General features: G+C 46.8%; 1 protein-coding gene across 3 annotated transcripts in view; it reads right to left on the bottom strand.

The window, feature by feature from the left end:
- Window positions 1–20,181, bottom strand: part of ZNRF1 (zinc and ring finger 1) — a 115,963-nt gene that overhangs the window by 31,724 nt on the left and 64,058 nt on the right. The gene's annotated exons all lie outside the window — the stretch shown is intronic.

Below are 20,181 nucleotides of genomic sequence, written 5' to 3'. Positions count from 1 at the left end.
GCACACCCACAACCAACACAGAGGCCCCAAGACAGCTATGGCCAGGGGGTTCAGGGCCAACGTGGAGGACTACAATCTAGACAGACCCTAGACCCGATCCCTCCTTCGTTCCTTCTGTTATTTTATCACAACCTCCCAACGCCCACTGTCCCGCCAGTGCGATCCCTGCCAGGCCCCTTGGCGAATCTTATCCCGAGGCCCCGGGCTGGTTTGAGTTTTATTTTCCTTTAGACCCTTTCCCAAGGGGCTCCAGTGGACAGCAGGCATAGGCAGGGATGCAAAGCGTGGAATAGCCCTCCTCCTCACAGCCCTCAAACCACTGGGCTGGGCACCTGTGGGAGGAAGCCTGACAGCAGTCAGCTCAGCATGTGCATCCTTCACCTGCCCGCCCCTGCCCCCCGAACCAGGTAGCACCTCCGTCCCACCGGGCCTCCCTGTTGCTCAGGCAGCTGTCCTCTGAGAGTGTGGAGCAGCAGGGTGGCCCTCTGGAGCACTCCCAGATGCCACGCGCGCCTTGGCCGTGTGCCACTAAGAGTAACAGCTGTTGCACAAGATCCGGCGAACACAGGGTGGTGTGACCCCGCCGTCCCACCGCCATGGGAGTCTGGATTGCTCATACATCTGGGCAGTCCAGTCAGAACTGTACCAGTATTGGGAGATTTCCGCCGAGAATCTTCTGAGCTAAACTCGATTAAACGAACACAGTCCCTTGACTTATTTTTTTAATAAACATCTTAAAGATAAACAATTTCCAATTTTCCCCCATTTTATTTTTGAAATTATTTTCAAATGATCAATTCTGCTCCATTCTACCAAAATGATCTAATACCACTGAAAAGTTATTACTCATTTGTCCACATCAAATTTCACACATTGCAGCTTCTCCCTTTTGTGACCATAATTCCTACTTGTCCCCAAGCTTGGATTTCCTAGGTTCAATACAGCACATCTAAATCTTGTTGTGAAAATCTGACTCTCCTGTTAACTTTCCAAATCATTCTATGCCCAGTTTCACTGGACGCTGGTAATATCTATCGGCAACACTTCCTATGAAACAGGTAAGAGGTGGAGGGCTCATATTGACTGTTAGCTGCTCCTGGACAGCGGAGGAGGTCACACTTTTCTTCCCAGGGCCTTGCTCACTCTATATGGGAGCCCTGGACTTTGAGAGCTGCAGGTGTAGAGACAGGAAGCAAGCCAGCTCCTGTGTCCCCATGTAGGGCATAAGCACTTTGCTCAAAGTCTTCTCCAAAACCTCCTCTTTTCAGTGACAATGAACTATAGGATGAGACAGAAAATCCAGTGTCCAGTTAACTATGGACAAAGTGGACCTCAGACTTCAGGGCACAGTCCCTATTCCCCTGACCCCTTTCCTCAAAGATCGTGGGCATCCTGTGTCTCAGCTAAAAAGTCTTGCAAGTGCTATCAATCCAAGGATCCTGGCCAAGCTTTGAGCAAGGGCTATACTTTCTGATCTCTAGGTGGGTTATGAATCCATTAATAACAAAGCCAGAAAACTGATAAGAAACATGGTGGGCAGAGGGTCCATCCCCTGTTTTCTGGCAAAACCAGATCTCAGATGTGCCAGGCTGATTCTCTTCTAACCCAGGTCAGAAATCTACAGACCCAGTGTGACACATGTGGTGGACAGGAAAGTAAGGAACTTGAGTCTTGTACAATGAGGATGTCTTCACATCTACCCTAAGTCCCTCTGCAGCCTTGAATCTGCCCTCATGCCCATAAACTAATATGAAGAAACATTCCACAGAATTACCAACCATTGGGAGATTGTCTCTTTTTCTTCAGAGTTCTTCCACCTTTTTTTCAGGCTCAAAAGACCAAGGTTTTGTGACACCTTAAATGACTATAGGACATTTCTAGTTTCAACTTGTTACACGTAAGCACCCTGTCTGCAGGCTGAGGGCTCACAGCTGAGAGCACGTCAGGCTGGATGTGCCCTGGACCAGCTCCTCCAAAACCAGGGCCTGATACAGTTGCTGGGAATACTGACGTGAACTATTACTACTGAGAGGAGGCCTTATGCCCCGCATTACTTGCTTTTCTGATAACCTAGAACAGGTTCATGGTTATCACTATAATAGCATCAATCACCCCCGCGTCCTAACATGACTCCTTGAATGCAGGACAGGGAGTTGAGTTATAGCTAAGGTACTGGGAAGTAGGCCACCCAACGAGAAGGTCTACAAGGAAACGTCATTGGACATTTATGTCCCAGAAAAACAAACCAAGGTGAGACTCCCAGGGTTAGGCCAGTGCCCTCATTGTAAAGAGAAAGAGGCCTTGAAGAAGACTCAGGCTCAAACACTTGAAGGGGTGGGGCTGAGGTGGGTCAGATTTCTTAGGCCACTGAAAATCCTTTCTATCCAGGAAGAACAAGCCGACTACACGTGATATTGTGATTTACAGTAAGAACTATGTATTTGGTCTTCATCCCCTTCCTGGCACAGAGTTCCTAACACCCTGGGAATTTCCTAACATTATAAGACCAGTAGTATTTGTTTTTTTGTCACTGGTTCCCAAATAGCTCCAGAGCTGTAATGTGAAAGGAACGTCTTGTTACTCATAACAAGTCCCTTTCAAATGCACCAAAATTTATGTTAATGAGGTGACTCTGGGAAACTTCCTTACTAAACTAAAGATGGAGGCTAGTTGCAAGGGGAACCAACCAGCTGATTAGAGGATCGGAACTTTTCGTCGCACCCTTCAACCCCTGGGGAGGGGAGGGGGCTGGAGATGGAGTTGGTCACCAATGGCCACTGATTCCATCAATTATGCTTGTGTAATGAAGCCTCCATAGACCCCCCAGAGGATGGGGGTCAGACAGCTTCCAGGGCGGTGAATACATGAAGATTCAGGGGGGCTGGCACCCCAGGACAGGATATGGGGGCTCCATGCCTTGTCCCTATGTCTTGTCCTCTGCATCTCTTCCATCTGGCTGTTCCTGAGTTATATCCTTCTATAATAAAATGGTCATCAAGTAAGTAAAATGTTTCTCTGAGTCTTGTGAGTTGCTCTAGCAAATTAAACAAACTTGAGAGGGGATCATGGGAACATCTCACTAAGTGCAGTCAGGCAGAAGCAGAGGTGACAACCTGAACTTGTGACTGGTGTCTGAAATGAGGGGCAGTCTCAGGGGACGGAGCCCTTAACCTGTGCGGTCTGATGTTATCTCTGGGGAAACAGGGTTGAAACTGGGTTAACTGCACAGTGGTACCGGGAAAACACCTCAGAACAGGGTTTTAAGAAGAGGTGGGTCAGGAAACATTACATCGGGAGAGGAAGCAGCGCCGTGGTAGGAAGAGACCTACATTTTAGCAAAAGCAGGGTTAGTGCCACTTGTGAGACCTTCCTCTGGAATGGGGGGCAAGATTAAGGATGAAAAAAGAACTCACAGACTATTACATGAGTAGGAAATGACAAGATGACTTGGGTTTTCCAGCTTCGAGATGTGGTTAAGTAATCTCCACTCCCTGGACCTCTGTGTTCTCATCGGAAAGAAAGAGGACTTGGCCTCTCTCTTGCAAGGATCGGATGAGGTAAGAAGACTGCAAGTGCCCGAGGAAGCAGCTAATCAAATGTATCATCCAGCCCAGCAGCACGGAATGAGGAAGGAGGAAGGAGGACTGGGGAAGGGTTTGGGGGGCCAGGAGACGGGGGTTGGGGATGGCGGAGCAGCAGGGCACAGAGGCCATAGGTCACGCAGAGTGGGCCTGCAGAGCGGGTAGGGAGGGAGTGGCCACCTCTCCTTGTCCCACTGGCTCCCTGTGCACTTCTGGAGCATCACACACGGCACTTTGCTAAACCCCATGTGGAATGAGGCTCCCCGTTCAGCCTGTGGCTCCCACTCTTGCAGCGGGTGACCGACAGCAGCTCGAGGGCACTGAGTGGTCCCTGTGAGCAGCCACTGGGCTGTGTGTGTCTCCTCACTGACGGGGTGACGGAGGGGGTACTGCCGTGAGCTCGACCTCGCAGAGCTGGCACACAGTGCCCAGGAAGCCTCACCGCCTGGCGTGTGCCCTGCTTGCCGAGCTGGGCGACAGGAGGGCTGGTATAGGAGGGTGGCGTGCTACGGCAAAGGGAACATGAATGCCACACAGATGCTGGGTATTACGAAATAATAACTTCAAATCCTCCACACTGTCCCAGCACTTTCTTCTGAAGCACATGGGCCTGGATAATCCCATACACGGAAGCAATCGGCCATTTTTTTTTCCTCCTGGGCACTGCTCACATGGAAGGACAGAGCTGTGCTCTCTACTTGGCGCCTGTAACACTGGGGGTTAAAAGGCCGAGTTTGCAAATCACCTTTGAAACGGAAAATAAAAGACAAGAGGGAAGGGGGAATAACTGATGTCCCCACCTTCTTTCCTGGAAGGTCATCCCATGATTCAGACGGGTGCTACCACTCTACTGCCCCAACCTTTTCTTGTAAATGTCCAGTCACAATTTAGCATCAACAGAGCTATGGAATGATACATACTGTGATCCTTATGAACTACCGGGAGGTTAAAGTATCTAGGAAATTTTGATACCATTTTGGAAAAAAGTTCGAGCCAAATTGAAATCAGCCCGTGGACAAAGACAAAGGCTCACGAAGTCGCCCAACTGATGAGATTGACTCCAATTTCAGGAGAGCCCTTCATCAGCCCTCAAGAAGTGTGTGCACGAGATGCTTTCTTTTCCTTCATGAGAAAGCTACAGTAGAGTCTTTGGGACAGGTGCTCCCTGCCTGCCCCTGAGACCTGACTGCCCACTGCACCCCGGGAGCTGGGAGGCAGGCAGCACGCGCACCCGGCCACTCTCCCTCTCCCGATCTTATTTTCTGTCAGAAGCAGCGCCCTGCACACGTTGGGTCTTTAATTTGAACAGAGTGAAGGGCCGGCTTCACTCACCGCCCCCAGCTTGCTGGCCAAGTCTGAGCACGGTTCCTCTCAGTCGTCATGTGCTCCCACCAGGCTGTGGCAGAGGCACGGAAGTTACACGGTTCCTAGCCCTTCTCTGCCAACCTCTCAAAATGAGGAAGGGACGAATGACAGGGCACCAAGGGGAATTTGCCTGTAACCTGCCGATTCTGCCCAGGATGGGCTCTGCCAAGCAGACGCTGCCACAGGATTCCTCTACCCCAGTTGAGAGGAGCCCTTCTGATGGGGACCTCACTTCTGCTCTTTCTCGTCATCAGAGCCGCTCAGAATTATACAGCCAGAACAGCCCACGAGTGTGTGATCAGCCAGAGCCCAGCTGCTTCCTGTCTTTCAACAGCAGATTGCGTAAACGGGGGAATCCTCAGCTGGTCTACAAACTATTGCGCCTGGCAGAAGACAAACCTCCACTCGGCACCCAGTGCAGGGCCTGGACCCCTGTAGCCACAAGGGCAGCGTAAGCCCCCTGCTAGATGAACCCGCAGAGACCCCGGGGCGCACACACAGTCATGTATGGTCAGCCTCTGCCTGCACCCGGGTCCTTCCAGGACTGACAAGGCAACCGAGGGGGGACAGGAGCAACTGGCTCAGGTCACCACCCTCTCAGTCCTCCACAACATCCACCTTGTGATGTAAATCAGTTTTTCTCAGTTCCCAAAACTGCAACCTTCTCCTTTAAGACCTGATTTCTCGGGCGGGACGTGTGCTCCTCGTGTTGCCCCAGTTCCCTCCCTGACCCTCCCTCCTAGGCTGATGCGCTATTTTAACGCTGCCCCAGTTCTGCCTGTCTCTGGGATCACCTAAAGGGAGAAGAATCTGAAGAAGCAACCAGGGAAAAGGAAGCCAGGCCGTCCAGGCAGGGCCTTCTGTCTCAGGGAAGGGGGGCGGATGAACATTCCCCTAACCCCACCCTCAACACCTTGTCCCCACGGTTCAGTTCCTAGTTTCCAGCCTGGATCTTTCCTCTCACATCCTGTGGGGCTTGTCTGTGAAGTGGGACTTGACCAAATGATTTGCTAAAATGGGATTTTAAAAAAAGATTTTATTTATTTATTTGAGAGAGAGAGAGAGAGAGACAGCGACAGACAAAGAACATGCACAAGTAGGGGGAACACCAGAGGGCGGGGGAAGAAGCAGACTCCCCCTGCAGGGCAGGGAGCCCAATAACTCAGGCTCTACCCCAGAACCCTGGGATCATGAACTGAGCTGAAGGCAGATGTTAACTGACTAAGGCACCCGGGGGGCCCCTGTAAAATGGGATTACAGGAAAAAGATCAAGGGGTAACATGGATGACTTTCTTTGACATTTCTAACTGCCGAAGAGACATGTCCCCAAGAGCAGAGGCTGCGGATATCACATTCTTCACACATACTTTCCCACACAACCTCTGAGACATAACTGGACACCAAGGCACAATTTATGAGTTGGTGAGGCATGCCTGCCTAAAGAACATTCTGGACTAGGAAAAGGCCCAGCAGTTCTGACTTGCTTCTTTTAACAACACCTCTCTTCCGGACTTGCCTTCCGCAGTTCCATTCCAGGGACTGAGGCTTACCTGTTGCCTCAGGAGCCAAGAGAATTCTCGTAAGTGGCTATTAGAGGACACAGCCACACTGACACCTAGAACCAGTTTAATGTGTGTGTGTGCGCGTGTGCGCGCGCGCACGCGCACGTGTGTATGTATTTTAACATGTCTGTTGTGATGGTTAACTCTATGTGTCAACTTGGCTGCATCATGGGGTGCCCAAATATCTGCTTAAACATAATTTCTAGGTGTGTTTGTGAGGGTGTTCCTGGATGAAATTAACATTTGAATTGGTAGACTCAATAAAGCTGACTGCCTACCCCTAGGCTGGCGGGCATCATCCAATCCATTGGAAATGCTGAACAGAATAAAAGATGGAGAAAAAGAGGCTCTGAGCTGTCTGCCTGGCTGATCTGGGACACTTGTCTTCTGTCGTCAGACCGGGATGTACAGTATTGGTTCTCCTGGTTCTCTGGCCTTCAGACTCAAACTGCAACTAACTCCAGAAAGCATTCCTGGATCTTGAGCTTGCAGATGACAGATCATGGAATTTCTTAGTTTCCATAACTGCATGAGCCAATTCCTTACAATAAATCACGTTCTCTCTCTTTCCCTTTCTCCTTCCCCTGACCATTGGCTCTGCTTCTCTGGAGAACCCCAATGCATCTATTTACTCAATTGCCAAACAGTAAAATTTAAAATACTGGCAACAGTGTAGAGCAACTAGAACTCTCACGGATTGTTGGCAGGAGCCACTTTGGGAAGCAGTCTGGGAGTTCTTTATACAACAAAACATATACGCGGCCTGACCTAAACAATTCCTCATTTACATAATTACCCAAAAGAAATGAAGACTTATGTCTACAAATAGATGTTTGTAAGAATTTGCATCACAGGTTTATTCATGACAAGCAAAAACTGGAAATAACTCAACTGTCTATCAACGGAACAGGTACACAAACTGTGGCTTGATGGAATACAATGGAACACCACTTGGCTATACAAAGCAAGCACTACTGATACATGCAACCACATGGACAGATACGAAAAATATGCTGAGGAAGGACACAAAAGAGCACATATTATGATTCCAGATGTATGAAGTTTATAACAGGGAAAATTCTGTAGTGGAAAAAATCAAAACACTGCCCGTCTCTGGGAGGTAGCAGTTTGGGCAGAAATGAACTGAAAAGGGGATGAGAGCCCTTTTGGGGGTGATGAAATGTTCTATATCATGAAGAGGGTTTGGGTTACACATATGCATGTGTAAAAATTCAAAATTGAATTCAATGAATTCAAATTTCAATGAATGGACAGTTAAGATTTGAAATTTCATTGTTTTTATATTTTGCCACAACCATAAAAAAAATTAAGCAAATACTGAACTGTAGTTAATGATACACGTGCTGAAGCATTTTAAAGCAACATGTACTGATGTGCACTGAAATGAAATGTATCATAAAATGATGCCTAAGTGAAATTTCTTTCCATTTTCCTGTATGTTTGAAATTTTCATCATAAATCACCAAAAAAGTAGCAAGCAGTGAGGGTGTGTGTGTGTGTATGTGCGCGTGCATGCATGCACTAATTTAGCTACAGTGGTCAAGGAAGGCCCCTCCGATGGGGAGACAGGTGCCCGAGAACTTGGGTGTGTTAGGACAGTGATAGTCAATTTCACAAGCACAGTAAGTACCAGGAGTGGCAGGTGACAGTGGGGACATGCTCTCTTACAAATTTCAATCATAAATTGCAGGATTTTATGGTTTCAGGTCTTATACTAATGTCTTTAATCCATTCTGAGTTGATTTTTGTGTATGATGTAAGGGATCCAGTTTCATTCTTTTGCATGTGGATAACCAATTTTCCTAACACCACTGAACAGACTATCCTTTCCCCATTGTGTATTCTCCGTGCTTTGTAAAAAATTAATTGACCGTACATGCATGGGTTTATTTTTGGCCTCTATTCTGTTCCACTGGTCTATGTATCTGTTTTTATGCCAATACCATACTGTTTTGATTACAATAGCTTAGCAACATAGTTTGAAATCAGGAAGTGTGATACCTCTGGCTTTATTCTTCTTTCTCAAGAATGCTTTGGCTATTCGGGATTTTTTATGGCTTCATACACATTTTAGGATTGTTTTTCCTATTTTTTGTGAAAAATCCTACTGGAATTTTGATATGGATTGCACTGAATGTGAAAATCCCATTTTAACAACATACATTCTTTCAATCGATGAACACGGAGTATCTTTTTATTTGTCTTCTTCAGTTTGTTTCGTCAGTGTCTTAGAGCTTTTGGTGTACAAATATTTTACCTCCTTGGTTAAATTTATTCCTAAGTAATTGTTCTTGATGCTATTGTAAATAGAATAGTTTTCTTAATTTCATTTTTGGATATGTCACTGACTAATGAATTTGTTTATTAGGTAAAACAATTTTTTGGTGGAGGCTTTAGGGTTTTCTATACAATTTTACATCATCTGATACTTTACTTTTTCCTTTCCAATTTGGATGACTTTTATTTCTTTTTCTTGCCTAATTGCTCTGACTAAGACTTCTAATACTATGCTAATAAAAGTCTACCTGAGGATAGGATCGTTGTTTTCCTTTTTTTCCTCAATGGTCTATGGATAAAAATTCTACCATATTCTGGCTTTTTGGTGTAGCAAATAGAAAATTTGAACCACCAGTGTGGTTCTTTTCCCCTTGTAAATAATATGTTCCTTTGGACAGAAAGCTTGAGAGATTTTTCCTTTCATCCTTAGGGTTCAGATATTTTATAGGATATGCTTAGATGTGCCTTAGTCATTCCCCTCGTGGTAAGGCATGAGGGCTGTCCACCAAGTATTTCTAGTGTTCCTCCTTCTAGCTATATATTACAGTAGGATTGTACTTGCCTACCCCCTTCGAAGTTAAAGGTGAGGTTGTGATTTGCTATGGCTAGGGAAATGTGAGTAGGAGTAATCTATGCACTGCCAAGCAGACTTTAAGCACTAGCTCATGATTTACCACAGTCCTGTGCTGCAGCCCACCACCTTAGGTTCCTAAATAACAATGAGCAGACCACTACTCCATGCACCTCTTCCCTCCAACCCCCAACATAGCCATGACCTGTACTGGATACTGTAGTGTGGGGAAAAAATGAATTTGTTGAGTTTAAACTACTGAGTTTATTTGTTATTACATTATCGACCTAGTTCTAGCCTATCCTGACCAATACATTCTTCCTCTACATTCTTTTCCTTCCATTATTCCTATTACTTGTATGTCAAATGTCTTGTACATCTTCCAGGTATCTTATCATCTCCAATCTCCACCTTCATGCTGTGTCTAAGCATTTTCTCAGGAGCTAAGCCTTTCTAACTCCTGGGCCATGACTGCTTGCCCCACTGCTTGGCTCGAAGAGGGAAAGAGCTGGCACTGTAAGTCAAAAAGAGGAGACATGCATTACAGGCACTACCTTCCCAGAATCCTCTCTGTCTGGATATTTATATTTTGCTTTTTAAATATACATCCTTCCTTGCATCAGCAACAATCCACATACTTATCATTTTCAATGTCTATGTATTCTATAGTGATCATATATTGTGCTTAGCTTTTTTCTTCTGTGGGTGTCTGAATTTCCAACTTTCACCTACTATAGAGATTCTCTCAGTAGTGATCTCCATTCTCTATTCCAAGCACGGTATATTCTACCCCCAACGTGTTTTTGCTCTTTCTGGACTCTGGGCTGACTGGTTTGGAGGAAAGAAAATCCTATCAGGAGTCAGAAGAAGGAGGCTCTCCCTTGCACTAGCCAGGTGGCCTTGTGCAAGCTACTTAGCAATATTTGTATAGTGCCCAGTTTGTTTTAAAGTCCAACCAAAGATGGATGTATGAGTGTTCTGTGTGGAGAAAAAGACATGTGGAACGTGGGGTGGCCATTTTACTAGGCTGCGCTCAGTTCAGCTCAAATATACTGAGGCGAACTGTTAGATCTCCCTGTTTCATTTCTTTGCCTGTTCTTCAGGCAAAGCAATGGAAAATGAGCTGACCACACATATTCTGTGGATCCAAAGATGCCATCAATTTAAAGAGACATCATTATAAACCTTTAAGAGAGGAAAAAACCCCCAAAACCCTGCTGCTAACTATAAGATGTGATTATAGGATACATCTTGATTTTTGAGTTGTTAAATCATAATCAAATTAGAATCAGTGAATATATGAGAAATACATATATGGATATTTAAAAATATGTATAGACCAATCCCAACGATATACCCGATACATTTATTTATTCCTGTTCGTTTACTACAAATGAGAACAGGCTCAGTGACGGTATCTACAGAGGGCACAGAGCAAAGACCTGCAGGGTGTGCACATGGATCCGTGCCTGATGACATCAGACCCACGCAGGTGCTACAGCGACTCTCAGCAGGGGGAGCCCAGCAGCAGCCAAGTGAAGAAGAGGAAAGGCATTCGCCAGAACAGGAGCTATGGTGACTAATCGGTTCTCTTTCCTTTGACACTACAACTCATTTCTTCCAGAGAGAGGCCCCAGGACTGTTGAAGAGGGAGTGATGGGGACATGATGGTCTGATGACCCAAGACTGAGCAAGTGTGAATATGGAAAAAGCAAAAGCCCAAGAGTGAGTGTGATCAAGGCCAGGGGAGATGAATGTCAAATATAACCCCTCGTCACCTGGCTAGCATCCTTAGGCAAGCTTAAGGACATCTAATCATGATTCAGCAAATGTGTATGTGGACTCCAGATGAACATCTGGCTTTCATTTTAGAGATGTCTTATTTGAAGGATGGACCATCTGTTACAAGAGTAATAGTATCTAAGGAGTCAAGCCAGAATTTCTTTAAATTCTTAGATTATTAGTGATCACCAAAAGCTAGGCAATGGGATAGACAGGTCTGGCCCGGAAATACCTAGTTCCTTAGCTGAATGCCATGCTTTCCTATCAACGGCTGCCCCTACCTTTGTTCCGATCCCTAACACACCACATGCCTCCAATGGCCCTTGGATCCAACACCCATAGCTACCGCTCAGGTGGGCTTTCCAGTGTTTAGGCAGTGCCAGAGAACACTCTTAGGAGTGGGCAAAAATCCTCTGCCTTTTCTTCACAGATTCAGTGGCAAAGAGTGGGGCCACGGGACCTCAAAAAAGACAAAGGAAACAATAAAATCTGGTTTCTAGGCAAAGAAGGGCAGTTAACACCTGAAGAGATTTGTGGACTGATTAGCAACAGAAGGGAGCCTCACTTCTCCCAGTCGCGGACACTGTCTGAGTAGGACACCAGCCAGGACTGGGCTTGGAACCACCCTGTTGCTGGCCTGTTTCGCTACTGAATATATTCTTTTTCAAATCCTGGGGCCTTGATTGATTTGTTTAAAAAAATCAACTTTGAATGAACTTTGCTTTTTTTTTTTTTTTTTAAAGTTTTTGGAGGTAGAATTGGAGGGAAAAGGGAGAGTTATGGAAGGGAAAGAACAAAGAAGGAAAGTTTCACACAAAATCTAGAGAAAATCAATAGTTTATTTTTGAGCTCCTGAAGGCATCGTCTACCCCAGTGTCCATATGGCTGATAGGAATTTCACTGACAAGAAGGAAAATACTTGAACATACTACTATACCACATTCAATCAGAATCCCACTCACCAGGCAAATGGACATGACACTCACATCTAAGTGACTGCTTATACTGAAAAACACCATTTGCCTGGCACTACTGATGCTGACAACACTGGCCTTCATGTCCCTGGAGGTCTGCTGGAAAGTTCCTCACAGCTCTCCATGTAATCTCGGGATGCAGCACACGTGCCACTGTATTCCTGTCCTAACAATGAGCAGCTCCGGCTTGGGCACTACTGCAGGCTGAGTGTGGCTATTTGGCAGAATGAATGCTGGCTGGCTTCTTGCCTGGGTCTAGACCTGGCCTCCGCCCAGCAGGGCACCCTCTGCTCAGCTGTACCTCCAACACCGAAGTAGATGGAAGCAGGAACTCAGAGGACACAGTCCTGTAGGCCACAACTGTGCTTTGAAATGGCATCTAAAGAGGAAGAGGCCAGAAGAATAGAATGGGGTTGTTTTTGAAAGCCTAACAGCAGTAGAACAATCAATCTTATCAAAGGGAACTCAAAGGGTAAGAGAAGGCCTTCATGCCTCAGCCCTTGCTTTTTTGTCATCCACGGCTGTGAGTACCACAGAGGAGATGGAAAGACCCTAGAGAGCTAGGAGGTACTGACCAACCGATGAGTTAAAAAAGGATTCCCCAGAGACCCTCCAGACACAAAGCACAAGCTAGAAGGATCGTCAATTCTAAGCTCCCTAAAATAGTGTATGACCCCTATCAAGATGCATAAAGTGTGCTACTGTACTGGTTTTCTTCATCTCTGGTTTAGATTGCTTTGAGGCTGGTAGACTAAAATGGTAGATGGAGAGAGGACAGCAAGGGGAAAGACGCCAACGTGGTGGCAGGAACACGGCCATACCTTACAAATCCTTACTCCCAGTACTAGGATCCAAGGTGAAGAAAGTCAGGGGTCTCGTCATGGTTAAGTAATCGGGAGGGCAAGCAAAAGCCTGTGATATGATGCAACATGTAAAATCAACTGCGTGTCAGCAGATAAAATATTTAGCCAGTGAGCTGACCCTGCACTGCCCCTTAACATGTTTGTGAAATGGGAAGACCACTCAAAATGGTAACTCCTCCTTCACGCTGACGTCTTTGCCTTGATGACTTTTCTGCAGATTCTGACATCCCCCCATTTCACGTCAGTACATCAACTTCCCAAAGTACTGGCATCAGATACCTAAATATTGATAAATATCACTTAATGAAATCTGTGGAAGGTAAGAGTATCAAAAACACAAGCAACCGAACAGAATGGAACAACTTGGATCTGGACTCAGAATTCTGGCATTTGAGTCACCAGTTCCATGGCCAAGGCCAAGTCACCTAGCCTCCTTGAACTCCCCTTTTTTTTTTTTCTTTTGTTCTGTGAAACAGGAATAATTCTGTCTAGCCATTCAATGAAAACGTGTGTAAAAAGCTATACAAATGCGTGACGGGCAGAATAATGGTTCCCGAAAGATGTCCACATCCTAATCCCAGATACCGCGTACATGATAAGAAGGGCTTCGCAGATGGGATAAATTAAGGATTTTAGAATCGGAGATCATTCCAGACTATCCAGGGAGGCCCAATGTAATCACAAAGGCAGCCTCTAGAAGCTAGAAAAGGCAAGGGAACGGGTTCTATGGGTTCTGCTCTAGAACCTCCAGAAGAGATGCAATTCTGCCAATGCCTTGATTTTAACCCAGTCAGACCATTTCAGACTTGAACCTCCAAAAATATGAGAGTAAATTTATGTGGTCAAACTTGTGATAAGTCGTTGTAGTAGTAATAGGAAATGAATGTAGATTGTTACAGGAGGCTTCGTTATTTTCCTAAAGGATCAGATCTTAAAGGGGGGACATAGGTGGGGGGCATACGTGGGGTCCCATGACTCTACCAAAAATTACTGGAGCATGCCTCTCTTGGGGCACCACTGACAACTGCACAACTGCTTGCCACACTCAAGTAGGATGAGCAGCCAAGTCAATCAGTGGGTCTGTCCATTCATTTTTATTCTAGTTATTAAGTGGTAAGGAAACATGGCAAAGGACTGAATATAATTTCTACCCTCAAGGAACTGATGATCTATTAGGGAAGAAAAGAAGCAACAAGGCCACAGAGCTCTTATTCTTTTCATGATTCTTCTAGGCTTAAGTGAGCGTCTACTCAGCATACCTGATAGTGCAGCCTCTTGACCTGAACACTTCTAGAATGGACATCACAGGATCCCAAAACCTCCTAAAATAATATGGCAGGTTCTGTGGCAGGGATGTTTTTTTCTAGGCACTGGATCCATCCACACACTTAGATTGTCAAAAGGGTTTGGATTTATAACCCAAAAGTTAATAACTATTTGTATAATTAGGATTACAGACAGAAGATTACCTGGTATTTTGTGGTATTTTGAAAACAGTCCCAACACTTGTGAGTTACCTTTAGTATGGAGAAGAGGGACTGCCGACAGAAAAAAGAAAACTGAACCAGGCCCTGAGGGCTCCATACCTCAATATCAGGGTCATTTCACACTGACTAAAGTGTACCAGAGGGTCACTTACAACAAGTTCCAGTAAACAGAATTTCCCTCTCTACTGAGTCCATGCACACACGCTCATCCGCAGCCTACAGGGCACTCTCAGCACCAGCTACACCTTCAGCAACAGCCCCATTTACAATGAGGAGCACCTGCGAAGAACTTATCTACCATGGCTTTCTTCACACTGTTTCTCCTTTTGTTCCCTCTTGAACTACTCCAATCCCCAAAATTGCCACTACCAAGGACCTCCACATGATAGAATCCTAAAGTCAATTATCCAACAATCAGCAGCATTTGAGAAAGGTGGCCCTCCTCCACCTGCCCCCAGCACGTTGTTATACTTGCTTTTTGGTCCCCTATCATGCCCTTTCCTCAACATCTGGCTAGTTCTCTCTCACCTCCTTGGACAACCGCTCTAACGGCCACCAGTCTCGATCCACCCTCCAGAGCCCAACGGGCTTTATATTCTTCTTAGCATTCCCCACCGCTGCACCTGCTATCTGTCACCCCATTTCAATATAAGCTCCTGGAAGGCGGAATCTTTTTCTTTTACTGCTATGTTCCCAGATCACGGCATCTGATAGGCTCTTGAAACTATCAGTTGGAAGTATGGATATCACACTTCATGGAACTGTGTGAAGAAGGCCCAGCTGTACAACTGGAAAGAGAAAACAAATTAAGGGAACATCAGACTATATCTGAGTCCATTCCCAGCAGGGGCTAGCTTCTACCACTCAAGGCTCCACCAACCACCGGATCACACTGAGAACTAAGTAGGATGGTGCAGAGTGTATGAGGCAGGTTCGTTAAAAACCCGCTGCGGTCATGCTGCTTCCTGCCCAGCCCGTGGTTCTGACACAGGGTGCAGATTGTAATCACATGCCCCCCCACCCCCCCAGCACTACGGTGTGGAGCGGATGCGAAGGGCTCGGCTCAGCTTGCCACCTGGGTAGGACTTGAAAGTCCTGCAGGAGGGAAAGACATCAGCCCTGCCCCCATGCTAAACCAAGTCCAGTTGACCTAGAATCCTCTCTGGTGTCTCATTCTGCTGGACCTCTCTATCTACTTCTCCCCACGTGGAAGTGCCTAGAGGAGGTGGAAGGGTACCAGTGACTCTTCTACTCCAGGCAGGAGCTGCTTAGGGACACAATGGCCATTTCCTGGATGGTGGGGACTTCTGAATGCTTCAGCAGTCTAAAAGATATATTTCTTTAAAATTAAAGACAAATCGGGGCGCCTGTGTGGCTCAGCAGGTTAGGCTTCTGCCTTTGGCTCAGGTCGTGATCTCAGGGTCCTGGGATCGAGGTCCACATCGGGCTCTCTGCTCAGTGGGGAGCCTGCTTCCCCCCTCTCTCTGCCTACTTGTGATCTCTCTCTCTCTGTCAAATAAATAAATAAAATCTTAAAAATAAATGTTTCAAAAATTAAAGAAAACCCCTTTTATTATGGAGTTTTTCAGACAAACAAAAATAGAATAGAATGAGCTCCCAGGTACTCATCCTCCAGCTTCAACGATGATCAACTCAGGGTCAGTTCTGTCTCATTTTCTCTTGGGATGGCCATGTCTTGGTTTGCCTGGACAATCCTGGTTTAAGCTTGTCCTGGTGTAATTTTTTTTGAAGATTTACTTATTTATTTGAGAGAGAGAGAGAGAGTGCACATGAGTGGTGGGGAAGAGCAGAGGGAGAATGACCCATGAGATCATGATCTGAGCAGAAACCAAGAGTTGGATGCTTAACTGACTGAAGCACCCAGGCTCCAATCCTTGTGTAATTAAGAGCCCCCTTTTTCAGTCTCAAACATGCCTAGGACTGGACAATAAATTATATGGTTACCTGACCTCTACCCCAACCCACCCCCCCACCATGTGCCAGGTTATTTTGAAACAAATTCTAGACATAAGTCTATCTATAAATAATTCACCATGTGGTAACAAATATTTTAACACAGATCAACACCCATTAGACACTGTTCTCTTTCAACACTCTTGTTGGGGGCTTTCATGTCCCATAGCAGGAGAGCCAAGAAGAGAGTCAGAATTGCCCCCTGGATAAGTTCTGTGCTATGTGGTTCCATGTGGGACCCCACACACACCCTGTGGGCCGATGGTATGACCCCAGCTCACAGATGGGGCTACCAAGCACATGGAGAAGCAAGCTATGTCTTCTGCCTGCCTGACTCCACTGTATGGCCTCACACTACACCAAGCTGCCTCCACACAGGAGGTCTAGAACAGTCATGGACAATAGGCTAACAGAACAGACCTTGGCAATGGTGGCTTGTTTCACACGTGGACACAAAAGGAGCAATGTGATTCTGAACAACTCAAAGTGAAGAATCTCAAACTTCAAACTGACCCATGAGAGAATAAAACCCCAACCTTTGTCTCTGGATGGCATCACAGCAAGATTCCAGAGCCAGGCTAAAAGCTGGGGCAGTCTAAGTAGCCCACCTTCTTTGTACCTAGGAGAGACTAGGGAGACAAATCAGACACAGCCATCGCTTTTATGTCCTCAGAAGAAATGATCCTAGAAAGCTTTCTGGTCTGGATATGTTTCCCAGAGGCCAACCGGAAGACAGCGCAGGACATCCACCCCAGCACAGAGGCAAGTAGCAGTGAGCTCCAGGCAGCCCAGATGAGGTAGGCGGGAGTTCATGTCGAGCATGGACCCTACGAAGCATTATACAGCAGGCAGCAGCAATGGACTGTACACACACACGAACACACGAGAGAGATGAACACAGCGCCAAGTAAAAAAAAAAAAAAGGAAGAAACAAAGGATATGTAGTACCAAGCCATTTACTTAAGTGAAAAACATATGCCCACGATTAACTATAATCCAAATGCAAAAACATAAATACACACTACACAAAGCAACAATTCACAATACACACCAGTAAGGGAATACACCCCAAGCACATGGGCATGTTGGCTGTGGAGTGGAATGGCGAACAGGAATAAAAGGAAGTAAATCAATGTACAAATGAGTAAAACCAAGAGAACGGCCTTGCCCAGACCAATGATAAAATGCCACAAACCAAGAAACAGTATTAACTCTGCACCAGAGGGAGACTGGGCGGGGGGGGGGGGGAGCGCACTATTAACAGAAGCCAGCAAACAATCAATACTTGTGAAAAGCTGCCTGGCCTCAATTTTTCTACTGCTTCGTTTCACCCACCTAGCTAACTGGTTGACAAACAGCCCCCGATGGGGGACAGGAGAACAAGGGGACCACAGGGGGACCGACAGAGGAGGCCTCGCTCCTTGTCGCTGCTTGCATGTGGGAAGGGTATGACGAATGGCAGCGCCTGGCCTTCATCCCGCTTGCCCATATCAGAGGTGAAGGGAGCCGGGGACTTAAACCCAGTCCCTTTCACTGCAATGCCTCCCCTCACAGAGTGGACCTGGAATTAACTGAGGGTCCCGGAGGCCTCTGTTTCAGGCACGGTGACTCATGTCACAGCTCTGCTTACATTTCTTACCAGCAAAAGGAGGGGTCTGATGGGACGATCTAAACCCACGACGGCTGCTTGCTCTCACACTCAGTGCTTGTGCTCACAAGTGTGTGTCTTACAACACAATTAATCCAACGAATTAAAGTGTTAACGCTCAATTTTGTGCAGACATAGTGGGTGGACCCTGAGGGTTTTCCTGAGGGTTGCGAAGTGCCAGGCCCTGTTTGGCAGACAAGGCAGAAAGAGCGCCTTCCTGGAGCTTCGACTCTGATGCTACATACGGGTACGCAGGCCGGGGCATGACCTCACAATCGCCCTGATGGTAGCACAGGACAAGGTGCCACGTGGAAGGGGAGTGCAGCCCTCACGGAGAGCTCGAGGCCGGGGCTGAGGGCAGTGATGTGAGAAAGGCTTCCAGGAAGTGGCACGGGCTACGCTGAGACTGAAGGACGGCGGAAGGCAGCCAGGCAGCGAGGGGCGGGGAGCAGAAGCGAGCAAGGAAGGAAAGGGAGAAGAGAGTTCTCCTTCTAAGTGAACGGAACAGCACGTGCAAAGGCCTGAGGACAGAGAGGCTCTTTTTTCAAAGAACTAAAAAATTCTCAGTGTGGCTGCTGGATCAGAAAGGCAAAAACCCATCATCAATCACCAGTCGAATGGAGTAGCAGACTGTGTTTTCCAGAAATGGCCTTAGGACTCTTCCCAGTTCCACACACACTTCCAGAACCCTGTTGTCTTCACCAGGCTCTGGAACCTGTTTTCCCTCTCCTTCAACCCGGGTGGGCTTTTGACTGGTCTGACCAAGTGAGCAGATGAAACGCTTGTGAGGCTGTCACACGGAAGACAGAGCTGCCCCCTCGCGCGCTCTCAGGACCCACACCCAGAACCCAGCCCCCACGCTGGGAGGAAGCGCAGGCCGAAAGGAGAGGCCACACATGTTGGCGTTCTAGCTGAGAGCCAGTCAGGTGAGTCATGGGCCATCAAGAGACACTGTGCCCTGTCACCCAGTTGTCCAGCGGAAGCCCCCGATATCATGAAGCAGAGACCAGCTGCTCCTGCTGTCCCCTATGCAAATACCAGGGCCACACAATCCGGGAGCATGAGAGTGATTTTACACCACGTAGTCTGGGGCAGTTTTGCTCTGTAGCCTGAGTGCAAGAACAAATGGACACATAAAATACAGCGCGTTCAGATAATGGAGAACCGTTACAGCGGAGCAAATGGAAGGTCTACAACTTGACCTAACAGTACGGGCACGTCTCCCAGACATGCTGCTGAAGAAGGGAACAGACACAGGAGTGCAAAGCTTATGACTCTACCTACTTAAAGTACAATCGTAAGACAAATCCACGCTGTTACCAGTAGGGAGAACCATTCCCTGCTACGGAGCAGGGACTGGAAAGGGCCAAGGGAGGGTCTCCTGGGACGCTGCTTACAGAGTTGTGCAGTTTGTGAAGATCCATCAAGATGCACACTTAGGATGCAACAAGCATTTTTCTGAATGTACATGAACCATAATTTTTAAAAAGTTTCCTTTTTTAAAAGTGTCAACAGGTAGAGGGGCCAAAAAAAAAGTGGAAGCCAAAGAGGGAAGTAAGGATCAGATTTGAGAAGGCCTTGTAAGGCACACTGAGGACTTCCGTGCATCATTCCAGAAATATTACAAGCAATCCAGCAAGTCTGACATGGATGAGGTTTTAAAACACCACTGTGGTCACAGTGCAGTAAGCAGACTGGGTTGGTTTGAAAGCCTGCAGAGCAATTAGGGAGTTGCTGCAGTCATTCAGGCCAAAAGTGGGGTGAATAGAGAAAAACAGGCATGGGCCAGGCTACCCTGCTGCCCCGCCAACCCCTGGTAAACACTAAGGTCCCCGACGCCCCTAAGGCCTCTGGATTGGCTGCCCAGTGAGCCATCTGGCAGACTCAGAATCCAGGAGGGACATCTGGTCGATGCAACCCAGAACAATTATTTATCTCAATCACCAAAATTTTTCTGGCATCCTCCTATGCATTGTGCCCAGCCCCGGCAGAGAATACAGGGTTAAAAAGATCCTGAAGGGGTTCCTATTCTAGGGTTTTTTATTATAGAAGTCAGAGGAGTGGGTGCAGAAGTAG

Source organism: Mustela putorius, unplaced genomic scaffold (genome assembly GCF_011764305.1).
Source record: "Mustela putorius furo isolate JIRA1106 unplaced genomic scaffold, ASM1176430v1.1 tig00000174_pilon_pilon_pilon, whole genome shotgun sequence".
NCBI classification, from domain to species: domain Eukaryota; kingdom Metazoa; phylum Chordata; class Mammalia; order Carnivora; family Mustelidae; genus Mustela; species Mustela putorius.
The sequence above is the reverse complement of the archived record's forward strand: the minus strand, read 5'-3'. Positions and strand labels throughout refer to the sequence as shown.